A 16,141-nucleotide genomic window follows, 5' to 3' on the forward strand; every position below is an offset into this window, starting at 1 on the left:
ATTGTCATGACGAGTTTGACAGCTAGCGGCCAGTTGCCTACTATACATTCATCATGTATGTCTAACCTATATTTATTAGCCATGTCTGTGCTTATTCTTTTCGTAATCTGAGAAAGAGAGAAGGAGGAACAGTAAGAGAGTTGAAGTTGACATGCTGTCAGCCAGCCAGTTTTGGGTCTAAAAGCATTTCCTTTTGCTTGTTCAGTTGGTTTGAGTCTCCCAGGAAATGTCAGTCATAGATAAGGCACTCGAGGCTCAGCCGTGTATGTATTCAAACACATGTATACTTGTGTATGTATGTGTGAATATATTTATACTCTATGTATCATGTATTCTGGAAGGGCTTGTATGAGTTAAAAGTGCAGAAGACAGTCAGTCAGCCATAGGGGTCCCTGAAATAAGCATCTCTCTCTCTCTCTCTCTCTCTCTCTCAATAATCCCATTACATATATAAGGGATACTGAAGGGTTACTGTTTATAAAAGCTCTATTAAAACTCACCCCAGGAGTGTGTTAATTTTGTAGGTGATCAGGAATATTGTTTTGTGCAAGTATTGTGGAAAACAGGTAATGGTGTAATAATTACAAAAGGTAATGTGGTGATTACTGAGTTTTGTAATGTTAAGAGTTAAAGTGATATTCTAGGTAAAAGAGAATTATTATTTTGAATAAGTCTTAGTGACTTGACAGTGTTGTCTATGAGAAAGTCTTAGAAAGATGTGAGTTTAACTTTTTCTTTTTTTAAAAAAAGAGAAGTGTTCTTGTGAAAGATTGATGTTATTGAGATTTTGGAGAATGTTTATGTGGATTCCAGTCAGTAATATTTTGGTGACTTTTTGTATTGAGTTAATCAGGTATATACTTGGCACTTGAGTGATGGTTAATAGTTTGATTCTTACCTAACCAAACTGCTTTCTTAATAAATTAGAGTTTTGTGAATTAAACTTGATTAAAAAATACTTAAATCTTACACTGTTGTCAATTAATAGTAAATCTTTTGAGATTGTGAACTTTGCATATAACTTTTGAGCTTAGAAATAAACCAGTTTGTTTAAAGTTTAAAAAAAAAACACAGCGTTTCATTTTGACCACCAGTAATTAGAGACATTAATGAATGTGTACATGGTAAGTGATGTATCTGTTTGTTCACCTGAGACGTATCTAGGAAAAATAGAACCAGAGATAGTTGCAGTGTTTGTTGAAGTGATACCCATTTTCCACTAGTCTGGATATAACTTAATAATTGTTGCCTCACCCATAACTTGATGAAGTTGCATTGATTTGCTCAAGTGATAAGTAAGTTTTAAGGGATCATTGTACCTTTAGTGATTCAGTCAAAATTCTGTTATGAGGTTTCAAGTATCTGGTCGATGTGAGGTAACTTTTGGTATTATTATTTGTGTAATATCCAGGTGCTTGATCACTTTGTGACAATATATATATATATATATATATATATATATATATATATATATATATATATATATATATATATATATATATATATATATATATATATATATATATATATATATATATATATATATATATATATAATATATATATATATATATATATATATATATATATATATATATATATATATATATATATATATATATATATATATATATATATTATATATATATATATATATATATATATATATATCTATATATATATTATATATATATATATATATATATATATATCTATATATATATATATATTACACACACATATATACACACACACATGTCACACATATAAACTAATCTGTATATCTATCTATCTAACTATCTCTCTATCTTTGGGGCCATTCCCTAATCCAGGTTTGTAGGATAATGTGAAGTTCTGGATAATGGTGATTCATCTTCTAGGAAGGCTAGGGCATGATTGTGGACACTCCTCACCCACATTTGTGTTAGCAAGTTTGCTCCCCACGACCTATCGGGACCATGTCACTGTGGGTTGACAGCCGCCTGTGGCCTTGCTCACCTGATGGAGGCTCTGTCTTTTCCAGGCTGGACAAGGGTGCCAGGGACCACTCACCTACTGCCTCTACTTCTTCAGATGTTTCTGAGAAGCGAAGGTCAGATAGGCACGGGGACTAGGACTGGGGGGTTCTCGCACTGCCCTCTGAGCATTTTCACGAAGGAGCATGTGCCTGGATTGGTCTTAGGATCAGACATGTTATACACCTGAGAGGTGGAGCATCCTGGGTTGCTTAGCATCTGGAGGGACCCAAGGGTCCTGTGCCTCAGGACTGGGATCGACTGAGGTGCAAGGGGATTTTTCTAAGAGGTCATCAAGTTCATGTGTGAGCAGGATGGTCTTGAGGAAAGCATCTTGGTACAATCTGCAGATATATATATATATATATATATATATATATATATATATATATATATATATATATATATATATATATATAGATTCTTAATATATATTTTTATAAATATATATATATATATATATCTCAATGGTTGGCAATGTTGCATGGCCTCAGGGAAATGTTGGCAACACTGCTTAAACTCGTTAACAGACTGAGAAAGGGTTTTGGGGGTGGGGGGGTCAGATGACTGGGCACCAAGGGAGAGGAGGGGCAGTAAGGCTGTGCAGAGGATCTCACTCTGAGAAGGGGTTGTTTTGGATGCAGTTTCTCAGGCTAGGAGAGGGTGGGGATGCAGAGTTGGATGGGTGAAGAAAGCTAGGTAAACATCTGGCTTGCTAAAGCTTGTTTAGTTTCATGTTTTTGTTTATGATACAGTAATTCACATTTTATTAAAGGTTATTATGTACAGTACTGAGATAAGAGAGAGAGAGAGAGAGAGAGAGAGAGAGAGAGAGAGAGAACATCAAAGGTATGCCTACAGCAAGGCCTAGTACAGTAACACACTCCTTCATTTTTTGTTTATATTTTATGCTACAGTATTCTTGTTTATATTTTTACAGTATTTTCTTTTTTTATTTTTATAAACCAAACAATAAATGCAATCATGTGAATTCGGTATGTACATACGCACTCATTCAATGGCGTCTGTGAACTTCCTGGAGCTTGTTTGGTTTTGTGTTTTTTTTGTGTTTTGATGTTTGATTTTTCCACATTTTATTAAAGAATATGTACAGTACTCTATTGTAACAAAGTAAAAACAAAGGGGGGGGGGAAGAGAGAAAGAGAGAACTGAGGTATGGCTTATCAAAGCCTAACACATTAGCACACACACTTTCATTTTTTTATTTATATTTTATGCTATTTCCATTTATATTTTAACTGTATTTTTCTTATTTTTTGTTTCCTGTAAAAGAAAACTATTGCACCGGCTTTGTCTGTCCATCCGCACTTTTTTCTATCCACACTTTCTGTCTGCCCTCAGATCTTAAAACTATTGAGGCTAGAGGGCTGTAAATTGGTATGTTGATCATCCACCCTCCAATCATCAAACATACCAAATTGCAGCCCTCTAGCTTCAGTAGTTTTTATTTTATTTAAGGTTAAAGGTAGCCATGCTCATGCTTCTGGCAATAATGTAGGGTAGATTGTGGTTAAAGTTTCATGGGCCGCGGCTCATAAAGTATATATTATACCGAGACCACTGAAAGACAGATCCATTTTTGGTGGCTTTGATTACACGCTGTAGTGGCTGTACAGATAAGTCGATTGACCTGAAGAAACTTCGGCACATTTTTTACTTATTTTTACAAACTAAAAGATAACCACAATGGTATGCATAAGGTACATATGTACAAACGCAATCATTCAAAGGCATTGGTGAAATTGCTAGTGCTTGTTTGGTTTTGTCTTGCATACACATTCATTTGCATTTTAAATATTTTTACGGTGATTAGAGATGAAATATTAACATAAAAATTCTCTTGTGTACTTTTGTGTGTGTTAATCATACTTAGAGTCAACTAAACTTATAATGAAGTACTGTACATTAAATAGAGTAAAAGCAAAAAAAACATTGCAACACCCGATAGAGTACTGCACTAAGAAATACACACATGAACACAGAGCGTAAGAGGTAAAAAGAAAGTGTTAGTTTTTGCGGTTGCTATTGGCTCAAAAGCTTGACGTCATCAACCACATCATGAAACATCACATTGTGTATTGCTTTTTATTGGCTGATATGGATACGTCATCAGTTTACAAGCGTATGGTAGGTGTGGGGGAGGACAAGCACCTGTGCGTTTTTCCTTGAATTGTTCAGAGTTATTGCTTATGCGATGCTAAATTTATATCCTGAGCACATGGCTTTCTTTACAATGCCTGCAGAATTGCAGGTCCCACCTCATCCACACGGCATTTCCCAGTCAACCCTGCATGATGTTAAGGCTTCCCAGGACAAGCTGAACAAGTACAAAACAGAATTCAGTATAAAGACAGTAAGGCGTCAAGCCCACAAGATCATGGCAAAAGGTAGTTATGATGAAATGGATCAGTCTACCTTGATGTGGTTTCGCAACCAGGGTTCTGCTGGTGTGAATATATGCAGTGCTGAGCTGAAGGCTGCTGCTACAAAGTTCAAAGGCTTGCATAAGTTTGCAGATTTTAAAATCTTCAAAGGTTGCTGTTCCAGTTCAAAATTCCACATGGAAATTCTCACACAAAAACTCATGGCAAAGCTTTTGATGCCTCTGAGGGAAGAATACAGGAATTTCCCCAAAAGGTACGAGACTTGATGAAGATAGATGGCCTTGTTTTAGGGGAAATCTTCAACACTCACATAAATGACATTTTTTATAATAAAATGAGGTTTTATATATACTTACCCAGTAATTGCATAGCTATTACTTCCACTTTAACGGCAGCTTTAGAATTGAAAATTTGTGGTAGCGCTCATTTGTATTAGTGCAGGTAAGTGCCCCGCCCACCTCTGGGGAAGTATAGGTACAACATAGCCGAAGAGCTCAGTTTGTTTATGCTCTATGTCCATGTGCGGGGAGGGGACGGGCTCCAATCATGTAATTACTTGGTAAGTATATATAAAGCCCTATTTTATTATAAAAATGTTTTTATATAAGTAACTTACCAAGTAATTACACAGCTGAATTCCACTTCCCACGTACTACTCAAAAAACATTTATAAATGGAAATGCATTTGAAACAGATAAAAAGCTAGCACTGTGGTAATGCTTGTTGTAATCTTACCTGGGGAGAGAGCAAGACCAGGAAGGTACTGCCTCTCAGTCGTTGCTCATCTCAACCGGTAGGGACATGACTGGTAATGTTAGGAATTGCCCCTACTTCAATGGGAGCTTTGTGGTCAGGGAGTATTCCTATGACCTGACAAAGCTACACAGAATAATTGCCCTTGCCCTGGCTGTGAACATACACCAACCAACACAACCATAAAAAACAATATTGCCTGAACTCCAATTAAAAACTTATTACTGTACTCAACTGTAAAAAGTACAGATCGGAGGGTACTCCAGGTACCAAATACCCCAGGCAACACTTCCAATAAGTCGACTGGATAATCATAGATAGAGAGAGATTGTGTTTGAAAACCAACGATGTGGCTACCGCCCACACTTCATGGGCCTTTACCTTTAATTCTCCTTGAATTCCCAAGTGAGATTCCACAATAATGTCTCGCAAAAAGAATGAAATAGCATTCTTGGAGAGAGGGGGCAAAGGATTCTTAACCGAGCACCAGAGATTACGAAAATCCCCTCTGATATTCTTGGTTCTCTCGAAGTAACACCTCAATGCTCTCACTGGGCACAACATTCTCTCTTGATCCAAAGGTCCCACCAGTTCCCTGTGGCTTTGAATGGAAAAAGAATGAGGCCATGGATTAGAAGGGTTCTCGATTTTAGCTAAGAAACCTAGAATGTACGTGCATACTGCAGCCTCTTGGGAAAAACTGACTTGTTTGTCCTGAGCGTGCAGCTCACCGACTCGTTTTGCTGTGGCCAGGGCAATTATAAATAGAGTCTTTCTGGATAATTCTCTAAAAGAAGATGTGTGAATTGGTTCAAAAGGAGGGCCTGATAACCAATGTAGCACTACATTTAGGTTCCAAGACACTGGGGATTGTGACTTCCATTTCGTAGTGTCAAAGGACTTAATAAAGTCCGAAATGTCTGGGTTAGAGGAAATTTCCAAACCTCTATGCTTGAAGACTAAGTTCAGCATGGATCAATAGCCCTCAATCGCAGACACTGATAGGCCCCTGGAAGATCTCAGGTAGAGTAAAAATTCAGCTAGTTGGACCACAGAGGTGGAAGAAGAAGAGATGTTACGTTCCTTACACCATCTGCTAAACACTGCCCACTTAGCTTGGTCGAGCATGGAAGAAGATTCGCATCTACGTACATCTCGCAATAGCATTCGCAACCTCTCTTGAAAACCTTTTCGCTCTGACAAGCTTCCTGGCAGTCTGAAGCCTGTCAGAGTGAGAGTGGACAAACCTTGTTGAAACCAGTTGAAATGAGGTTGTCTGAGCAGATCTTTCCTCTGTGGAAGGAGCCAAGGAAAGTCCAATAGAAGCTCTGTAAGGTCCAGAAACCATTCCTTTTGAGGCCAAAAGGGAGCCACCAGAATCATCAACATGTGAAGAGAAGTCCTGAACTTGTTCATTACTTCCCTCTCTAACCTGACTGGAGGAAAAGCATACACCTCCAGGTCTGACCAGTCCTGGAACATCACATCCGTTGCCCATGCTCGAGGGTCCAGCGCTGGAGAGCAATACAGAGGGAGGCGATGGTTCCTGGATGTTGCAAAAAAGTCTACCCATGGTTTTCCCCACCGTTTCCACAGGTCGGTGCACACCTGTGGATTCAGCAACCATTCCATGGGTAGAACCTGTTTACAACGGCTCAATTCGTCCGCTAAGTTCAACTTGCCCTGAACAAAGCGGTAGAGGATCTGAGTGTTGTTGTTGTTGTTGTGGGCCCATAGAAGGAGATCTCTGGCCACTTCACACAGCGAAAAGGAGTGAGTACCCCCCTGGTTCCTGATATATGCTAGAGCAGTTGTGTTGTCAGAATGAACTGTGACCACTGCGTTCCTGGACGTTGCAAACAAGTCTACCCATGGTTTTCCCCACCGTTTCCACAGGTCGGTGCACACCTGTGGATTCAGCAACCATTCCATGGGTAGAACCTGTTTACAACGCGCTCAATTCATCACTAAGTTCAACTTGCCCTCAGGATCTGAGTGTTGTGTTTGGGCCCACAGAAGGAGATCTCTGGCCACTTCACACAGCGAAAAGGAGTGAGTACCCCCCTGGTTCCTGATATATGCTAGAGCAGTTGTGTTGTCAGAATGAACTGTGACCACTGCGTCGCGAGTCACTGCAGCAAAGTGTTGAAACGCCAGGTGAATTCCCTTCAACTCTTTCAGGTTTATATGAAGTTTCCTCTCTTGTAGCAACCACGTTCCTGAAACTTCCAGACTTCCTAAAACTGCTACCTAACCCAGATCCGATGCATCGGAGAATAATGTTAGGTTCGGGTTCGAATGAAACAGAGACTTTCCTATGAGAAACGAGCCACCACTGAAGATCCTCCTTTACTTCCTGGGTGATGGGGAACACAAAGGAATCCAGGAGAGTCTCCTCAACAGTACTAACATCTGAATGGAGGAGAGGGTTTCTAGAAGGCTCATCCAATCGTTGACAGAGCAAGACTGAAGATTCAAAAAGTGACAGGTCTTTTGGGTGCATGACTGCACTCTCTTGTATGATGGAAAAGCCAGAAAAGTCCAAGAGTCTATCCTCATCCCCAAATAGACTACTGATTGAGAAGGGACTAGTTGGGACTTTTCTTGGTTGATTAAAATGCCCAAATCCTGGGCTAACCGCAGAGTTTTGAGAAGGTTCTCCATACATTTCTTCAGGAATGACAGTTGCAGGAGCCAGTCATTCATATATAGGCATACTTTAACGCCCATCAGGTGAAGCCATCTTGATAGAGGGGCGAGTACTCTGGTGAAGACTTAGGGGGCTGTGGGCAATCCCAAGCAAGAGCCCGAAACTTGAAAACCCATCCTAGAATACAAATCTCAGGAATTTCCTGGAATTTCGGTATAATGGGATATGAAAATAAGCATCTCTCATGTCTATGGAGACCATCCAGTCTCCTTGATGAACGGCAGCGAGAACTGAGTTGTTCGTCTGCATCTTGAACTTCGTGGTTTGAACAAAGAAGTTCAGAGCACTTACATCCAGGACCGGTCTCCAAACCCCCGATGTCTTGGGGACTACGAAAAGGTGGTTGTAAAACCCCTCCGATGATAAGTCTTCTACTTCTTCTATCGCTCTTTTCTGGAGAAGAGCTCCAACTTCCTTTGAGACAGCCAAAAACTTCTCCGAGCATTTTGAGTACGCCCTTAAGGCAATGGGAAAGGACGTCAAAGGGGGTTTCTCCTTGAAGGGGATAGAATATCCTTCTTTGAGTACTTGGGGTACCCACAGCTCTACTGACCTGGCTTCCCACTGCTTCCAAAAACTGACATTTTTATAATAAAATAAAGTTTTATATATACTTACCAAATAATTACATAGCTATAGTTTCTACTTTACGCGGCAGCTCAAAATATGAAATTCGCGGTAGCGCTCTTTTGTTTTAGGTGTAGGTATGTTGCCCCACCCACTATCGGGGAAGAATAGGTACAACTTAGCTAAGGAGCTCAATTCGTTTATGCTCTATGTCCATGAGAGGGGAGGAGGGCGGGCTCCGATCACGTAATTATTTGGTAAGTATATATAAAACTTTATTTTATTATAAAAATGTCATTTTTATATAAGTAACTTACCAAATAATTACATAGCTGAATCCCACATTGAGTGGAGGTGGGATGAATGGACATATACTACCCAAAAAACTATGGGGGGTAATTTGGGATAGCAAATTAGCTAGCATCTTGGAATGCTTGTTGTAACCTTACCTGGTGAGGGAGCAACAGCAGACGGGTACTGCCTCTGGTCATGGCTCCTCTCGACCTGTAGCGGTGTGGCAGTAGAGCCAAGAGTCACCTCTACTGAGTGGGTGCTTTGCAACGTAGGTGGTCAATCGCAGGTTGCCAAAGCTAATAATTCCAATGGGATCTGCCCTTGCCCTGGGCGCAGTACAATAGAATAACAAAGACCAGATAAAATTAACCTACACCACACTACATTTAGCCAAAACCATAAAATACCAATTAGTGACACTCAAGATTCAGTGTCCACCAAACTTCCCAAGAAGTACAACTGCCCTTATTCAAGGAGAGTGGATAGAGGAAAAGGGAAGGCGTTCCTCCTATCCTTCATCCCCCAATACCATGCCAGCTGCGAAGAACGGATCTAAAGTACTGCATTTTTCATACACTGTCTCAACGTCCCGTAAATAAAACATGGCAAACACTGACTTGCACCTCCAAAACGTTGTTTGTAAATTGAAGAGAGAGACACGTCATGTTTAAAAGCCAAAGACGTTACCACAACTCTTATTTCATGAGTCTTTACTTTGCACAAGGGTAGTAATTCGTCTTGAACTCCCGAATGTGCTTCCGAAATCACGGCTCTTAAAAAGAATGATAGAGCATTCTTGGACAAAGGACGGCTGGGGTTTTTAACGGTATAGAGGGATGAATAAATTTGTTTGTATTTAACATTTCCCAACGTTTTGTGTGTGTGTGAGAGAGAGAGAGAGAGAGAGAGAGAGAGAGAGAGAGAGAGAGAGAGAGAGAGAGAGAGTGTGTAATTGTCGTTGTGAGTGGTTCGGTTGTTGGATTTCGTTTACGGCGCTGTCTGTCTGTCGGAGTTTTTCGGTTTTGGGGAAGTCTTGGGCAGTTGAGGTCAAACCTTGAAAGTGGACAGGAGTTCGTCTGGTTTTTTTGTATTAACATTAATGGTTCATGTGTCTCTTTTTCTTTTCCTTCGTTGTTGGTGGAGGGTCGTTTTTAAGTTTTGTTTTGTGGTTTTTGTGTGCTGTGATTGGCGACCGTGGACTTTTTTATCCATCTCCAGCAACCTGAAGATCAGGGTGAGTGTTGTGTGTTGTTTTGTTTGTGGGTTTGAATTCCGCCACATTATATTTGGCACCCAACGTGGGGCTGTTGTATAATTGCTGTTAGGATTGTTTGTGGTGGGTAGAGTGAGAGTAAGAGGTCAGGATGAATGAGATAGAGAAACTGAGAGAGGAACTCCAGGTGGCTAGGGAACTCCAGGGTAGGCTGGAGGAGGAGAATGGGAGGCTGAGGAGTGAGAATGAGGAGTTGAGGAGTCAGTTGGAGGAGATGGGGGTAATGCTAAAGAGTGAAAATGATTTGTTGAGTGAAGAAGAAATTAAGCAGATGCAAAATCAGTGCATGAGAATAAGTATGTTAAGAGAGAGTGTGTTAGAGGGTGTAAGAGTAGGAAGTTGGCCATCTGAGTTAGAAGTGTATAAGCGAAGTGCTAAGAGATTTGTTGTATGTCAAGGTATAGTTTATTTTTTGCATCAGGAAGGAATGTGGGAAGGGGAAGTGTATGTGCCAGTGTTTTCGGAAGATGCAGCCGTGGGTGTGTGTTTGTTAGTGCATGATAGGTTTGGGCATCTGGGGAAAAATAAATTATGGGAATGCATGAGAGAGAGATTATATGTGCCTGGATTGAATAAAATTTGTGCGGATGTAGCGATTACGTGTGCGGACTGTCAGAAGGGTAAGTATCAAAGTGTGCATGCGAATACATCTGTGTTGCGATTGCAGATGAAAGAGTTATTTGAGATGGTTGTGATTGATTGTGTGTCGTTGCCTGTGACTGCTAGAGGACATGTGGGAATGGTTGTAATGGTAGATCATTTGAGTAAGTTTGCGTATGCAGTAGCGATTTGGAACAAAAAGAGTGAGACTGTAGCGAGAATGGTGGGTCAAGTGATGTTGCCAATGTGTGTGTGCAAGCCGACAGCGAATGTTGAGTGACAATGGGCCTGAATTTGTTGGATGGGAGTTTGAGCAAATGTTGCGTGATTGGGGCACAGAGCATGTGTACTCATTACGCCGTATATGCCCAGTGCGAATGGATTGGCAGAACGAACGGTGAGAACGTTGACGGAGATATTACGTATGATGAGTGAATGTGATAATGATTGGGATGTAAATGTTGGGCGAGCGTTGTGGGTATACAACGCCACCGTGCATACGGGTATTGGTATGTCTCCGTGTAAATGTGTTAAATTTTTGAAAAGATAGTGAGACCGAGATTGGGTATATCTGAGAATGATAGGAGGTATGGAAGAAGGCGCATGAGAGGTTTGAAAGTTACAAGGTGGGCCAGAAAGTGTTGAAAGAAGTAATCGAGAAAGGGCGGTTGAATGTAAATAAAGTGTGTGAAAAATTTGAGGGTCCGTATGAAGTGTTGGAAGTTGGTCCCAGTGGGCTTAGTTATGTTGTAGGGGAAGTATGTGTAGATGTTAGTGTGAGAGAAATACGAGTGCATCATAACCAATTGCGTAGATGGAAGGATGTACCGGAATATGTGAGAGAGAATGGGGTGTATAAATGGTTGAAATCGAATGTGGGTGAACCAAGTATGCATGAGAGCTTGTGTATGGAGGATCAGCAATTTGTTTTGATAGAGTATGGTAGGAAACGTAAGAAAGGGAAGAACGTAAGTGAACGGAGTGATCGTAAGTTGTGTGATAGGGGTGTGAGTGCCAAAGTGAAAATGGTTGATAAAGCGTGTAATACGGATGAATGGGATGGTATGAATAGAACGTTTAGCATATGCGGGTTTGATATAACTGAGTTGACTGAACGTGTAGGGGTGAGTGAACAGTTGGAGATGAGCGGAAGTGTAAGAGTAAGAGAGCGTAGCAGTAATATACGAGTGATTGAAAGCATGAATGAATCGTTGCACGAATTGGAAAGGTCAATGAGCGAATGGGATGGGTTAGTTGAAGAATTGGGGGAGGTATTTGGGAATGAGTTAGAGGGTATAGATGAGATTGTGGATGAAATTGAGAGTGGTAATAGTGAAGAAGATAGCGTGAATCTGAGAGAGAATGGAGGAGAAAATGTAAATCTGAATGTTGCTGGAAAGAGAGCGAGTCTGAGAGAATGATTGCGTGCCCATGAACGCGTTCTAGAGGACCTGCTAGTGAGCATCCGTGGGTGTTGCGTAAGGCGATTTGAATGCAGTGTGAAAGGTGTTGGTTGGGAAATGCTAAAAAGGGGGGAGAATTATAGAGGGATGAATAAATTTGTTTGTATTTAACATTTCCAGCAACCGAAGATCAGGGTGAGTGTTGTGTGTTGTTTTGTTTGTGGGTTTGAATTCCGCCACAACGGAACACCAAAGATTAGGGGCCGATCCTCTAAGGTTTTTGGTTCTCTCGAGGTATACTCTTAGAGCTCTTACTGGGCTAAGGACATTTCCTTGATCGTCTGGGCCTAGTACTTCTGAGAGGCTCTTGATAGAAAAGGAGCGAGGCCAAGGGTTAGCCGGATCCTCATATTTGGCCAAAAATCCCAAATTAGCAAGTATACTGCATTGCCTTGTGAGAAGCCTATCCTTTTACCAATGGCATGAAGCTCGCTGGCTCTCTTGGCTGTAGCGAGTGCCACCAAGAATAATGTCTTCTTCGTAAGATTCCGAAGAGACGACGACTCCAACGGTTCAAACAGTGGTCCTGATAGCCAGTTGAAGATCATGATCAAGTTCCAAGCGACTCCTGAGGGTTTAGCTTGCTTACTAGTGTTGAAATGCTTAAGTCACTGATGCCTTGGTTTGAAGACAGGTCTAATCCTCTATGTTTAAATACTGAACTCAACATCGCTCTGTAACCCTTGATGGTAGATGTTGAGAGTCCTTTTGATGTTCTGAGATATAGAAGAAAATCTGCGATTTGGGTTACAGACGTTTGAGAAGAGGAAATTTTTCGCTCTTGGCACCACTTCCTAAAAACTGCCCACCTGGATTGGTAAACTGCAGAGGAAGATTGTCGCCTGCACTTAGCAATAGCCTCTGCAGCCTTTCTTGAAAATCCTTTCACTCTGACAAGCCCCCTGACAGTCTGAAGCCTGTCACAGCAAGAGTGGATAATCCTTGATGGTGTCGGAGGAAGTGCGGCTGTCTGAGAAGATTTCTCATCTGAGGAAGCAGCCTTGGAAAGTCTGTCAAAAGGTTCAAAAGATCGGGGAACCACTCTTTGTGTGGCCAAAAGGGAGCAACTAGTGTCACTGACACGTTGTCATGTGAACTGAAGGGAGGGAAGGCGTAAAGGTCAAGGTTCAACCAGTCCTGCAACATGGCATCTGTTGCCCATGCTTGTGGGTCCGGAGCTGGGGAGCAATACAAAGGAAGACGATTGTTCCTTGACGTCGCAAACAGGTCTATCAACGGCTTTCCCCACAGCTTCCACAGGTCGGTGCATACCTGTGGATTGAGTGTCCATTCCGTTGGTAGGACCTGTTTTCCCCGACTCAATTCGTCCGCAAGGACGTTCATCTTGCCGTGAATGAAGCGAGTCACTACTTGGGTCTTGTTGCTCTTTGCCCAAAGAAGAAAATCCTTTGTCGCTTCATAGAGCGTAAAAGAATGGGTCCCTCCTTGATTCTTGATATACGCTAGTGCGGTCATGCTGTCCGAATGAACCGCTACTGTCTTGTGGCAGGTTAGCATTGCAAAGTGTTGAAGTGCCAGATGAATCGCTTTTAGTTCCTTCAAGTTGATGTGGAGGTTTCTTTTGGAAGGGGACCATGTTCCTGACACTTCCATGTTGTTGAGAAGGGCTCCCCAAATCAGATCCGAAGCGTTGGAGAACAACGTTAGGTCGGGGTTCGTTGGAGCCAGAGACCTTCCTGTTGAGAATCTGTCTTCTGCTAGCCACCATCTGAGGTCTTCTTTTATTTGGGGAGTGATGCTGAAAATGAATTCCAGGGACGACTTCCTTTTCCAATTGGCTTTGAGGTAAAATTGTAGTGCTCTTGTATGTAGCCTGCCTAATGGAACGAACTTCTTGATGGAAGAGAGAGTTCCGAGAAGACTCATCCATGCGTTGGCTGAGCAGGAGTTGCGAGTTACAAAGTCCTGGACTTTCTTGCGGCAAGAAAGTATCCTTTGTTGGGATGGAAAAGCCCGAAAACTCTGAGAGTCTATCACTATCTCCAAATATAGAATAGACTGAGTTGGGACTAACTGTGACTTCTTGAAGTTTATTAAAAGTCCTAATTCTTGGGCGAGATGAAGAGTTTTCTGTAGGTCCTCCGTGCACTGAGAATTCGAGGGGGAGCGTAGGAGCCAATCATCCAGGTACAGAGAAATGTTTATTCCCAAAAGATGTAGCCATTTCGAAAGGAGAGCGAGTACCCGGGTAAAAACTTGAGGGGCCGTGGATAGTCCGAAGCAGAGTGCCCGAAACTGGAAGACTCTGTCCTGGAACACGAGTCTTAGATACTTCCTGGAGTCCAGATGAATTGGAATATGGAAGTACGCATCTTCCATGTCGATCGTAACCATCCAGCCTCCCTGATGGATGGCCGACAAAACCGACTGATTTGTCTCCGTTTTGAATTTCGTTGTTTGAACGAAGCGGTTCAGGGCACTGACGTCCAGGACAGGTCTCCATCCTTCCGATGACTTGGGAACCATGAAGAGGCGGTTGTAAAATCCCCTTGAGTTTACATTTTCGACTATTTCCATGGCTCTCTTTTCCAGAAGAGGTGACACTTCCCGAGAAAGGGCTGAAAACCTCTCTGAGTCTACTGAGTAGGCTGCTAAGTTGATGGGAGAGGTTACTAAGGGAGGTTTTCCCATGAAGGGGATTGGATATCCTTCTCTTTAAACCTTCAGCACCCATGGTTCCACATTTTTCTTCTCCCATACTGGCCAGAAATGGGAAAGTCTTGCTCCCACTGGAACACGGAGGACAGGCATCTCATTTTCTAAGGTTAGACTTGTTGAAGGGTTTCCTAGATGGACTGGAGGTTAGGAGGTTGGTTCTAGGTCGGAACTGGAGATGGCCTCTACCTCCTCGAAAGGGATGTTGCTGCAGGGGTGATGACATCCTAGGAGCTGCACTTGAGGTGGCTCTTGCAGGAAACTTCGTTATTTTAGTGGATTGAGTGATGAGGTCTTGAGTTGATTTCTTCTGTAAATCGACTGAAATCTGATCTAGGTGTCCTGTGGGAACAGACTATCCTTGTCTAGGGGTGCAAACAGAAGCGAAGAACGTTCTGATGGAGTGACCCATTTGGCCGTAAACAAGCACCACAAATCTCGCTTCTTGAGGACTCCCGTTGTGAAGATGGTAGCTAGTTCTACTGTTCCATCTCTTATAACTCTATCCGTGCACCCTAGTACTCCCAGCCAGTCCGAAGTGAAGTTCTCTTGCAGGGACACACAGTCTTCTATCTTCTTAGCTAGGGCTCCTACCATCCAATCTAGAAAACTAAAAATCTCAAAGACTTTGAATATATCTTTGAGAAGATGGTCCAACTCCAAGGATGTGAAAAGAATTCTGGCCAAAGCGAAAGCTGAACGACGAGAAGCATCTATGATATTGGAGAAGTCTCCTTGAGAGGAGGCAGAAACTTTCAAGGACAGAGCTTCTCCAGTTGCGTAAGACAGGTACTTCTGCCTTATTTAGCGAGAAGGAGGTGCACAAAAAACCGCCTTCCCAACTTTCCTCTTCTCTGCTAGCCAGGCATCCATGTGGCCGAAAGCTTTCTTCGATGACGAAGACAACACCATTCGCGGAAGTCTGGCAGTTCCTGGTGGCTGTCACATGCTCAGGTAGGCTAAACCCGGCGATAATGGAGCGACTGGGGAGAAGGACGAGAGGTAGCAGACCAGGAAAAACCTGAGTAGAGCCAAGTAATGAGAGGTGGGTTGTTCCTCTTCTGCAGGTTCCTCGGCGGACAAAATGGGTGATCCTGGGGGTTCCACGGTGTCCTGTACCGCTGGAGTTGATTTTTCAAGAAGGCCCAACACTTTGTCAAGCAGGAGTTGAAGTGGCGCCAAAGAAGGGTCTTGAGAAGCTGACGGAAATTCTTGTTGCGGGGTCACGAAAACATTAGAAGTGGGGTGGAAGGGAGAGGCGCCCCCATCGACTGGGCACACGGACGATAGGCGCCCACCCACTGTTGAAGCAGACAGTGACTCCTTGGAAGCAACTGCATTGTCCGTGGATGCTTGGCGCGCCAAGGACGGGTGCTCTGTGATCTG

The sequence above is a fragment of the Macrobrachium rosenbergii genome, chromosome 41 (genome assembly GCF_040412425.1).
Source record: "Macrobrachium rosenbergii isolate ZJJX-2024 chromosome 41, ASM4041242v1, whole genome shotgun sequence".
Lineage (NCBI taxonomy): Eukaryota > Metazoa > Arthropoda > Malacostraca > Decapoda > Palaemonidae > Macrobrachium > Macrobrachium rosenbergii.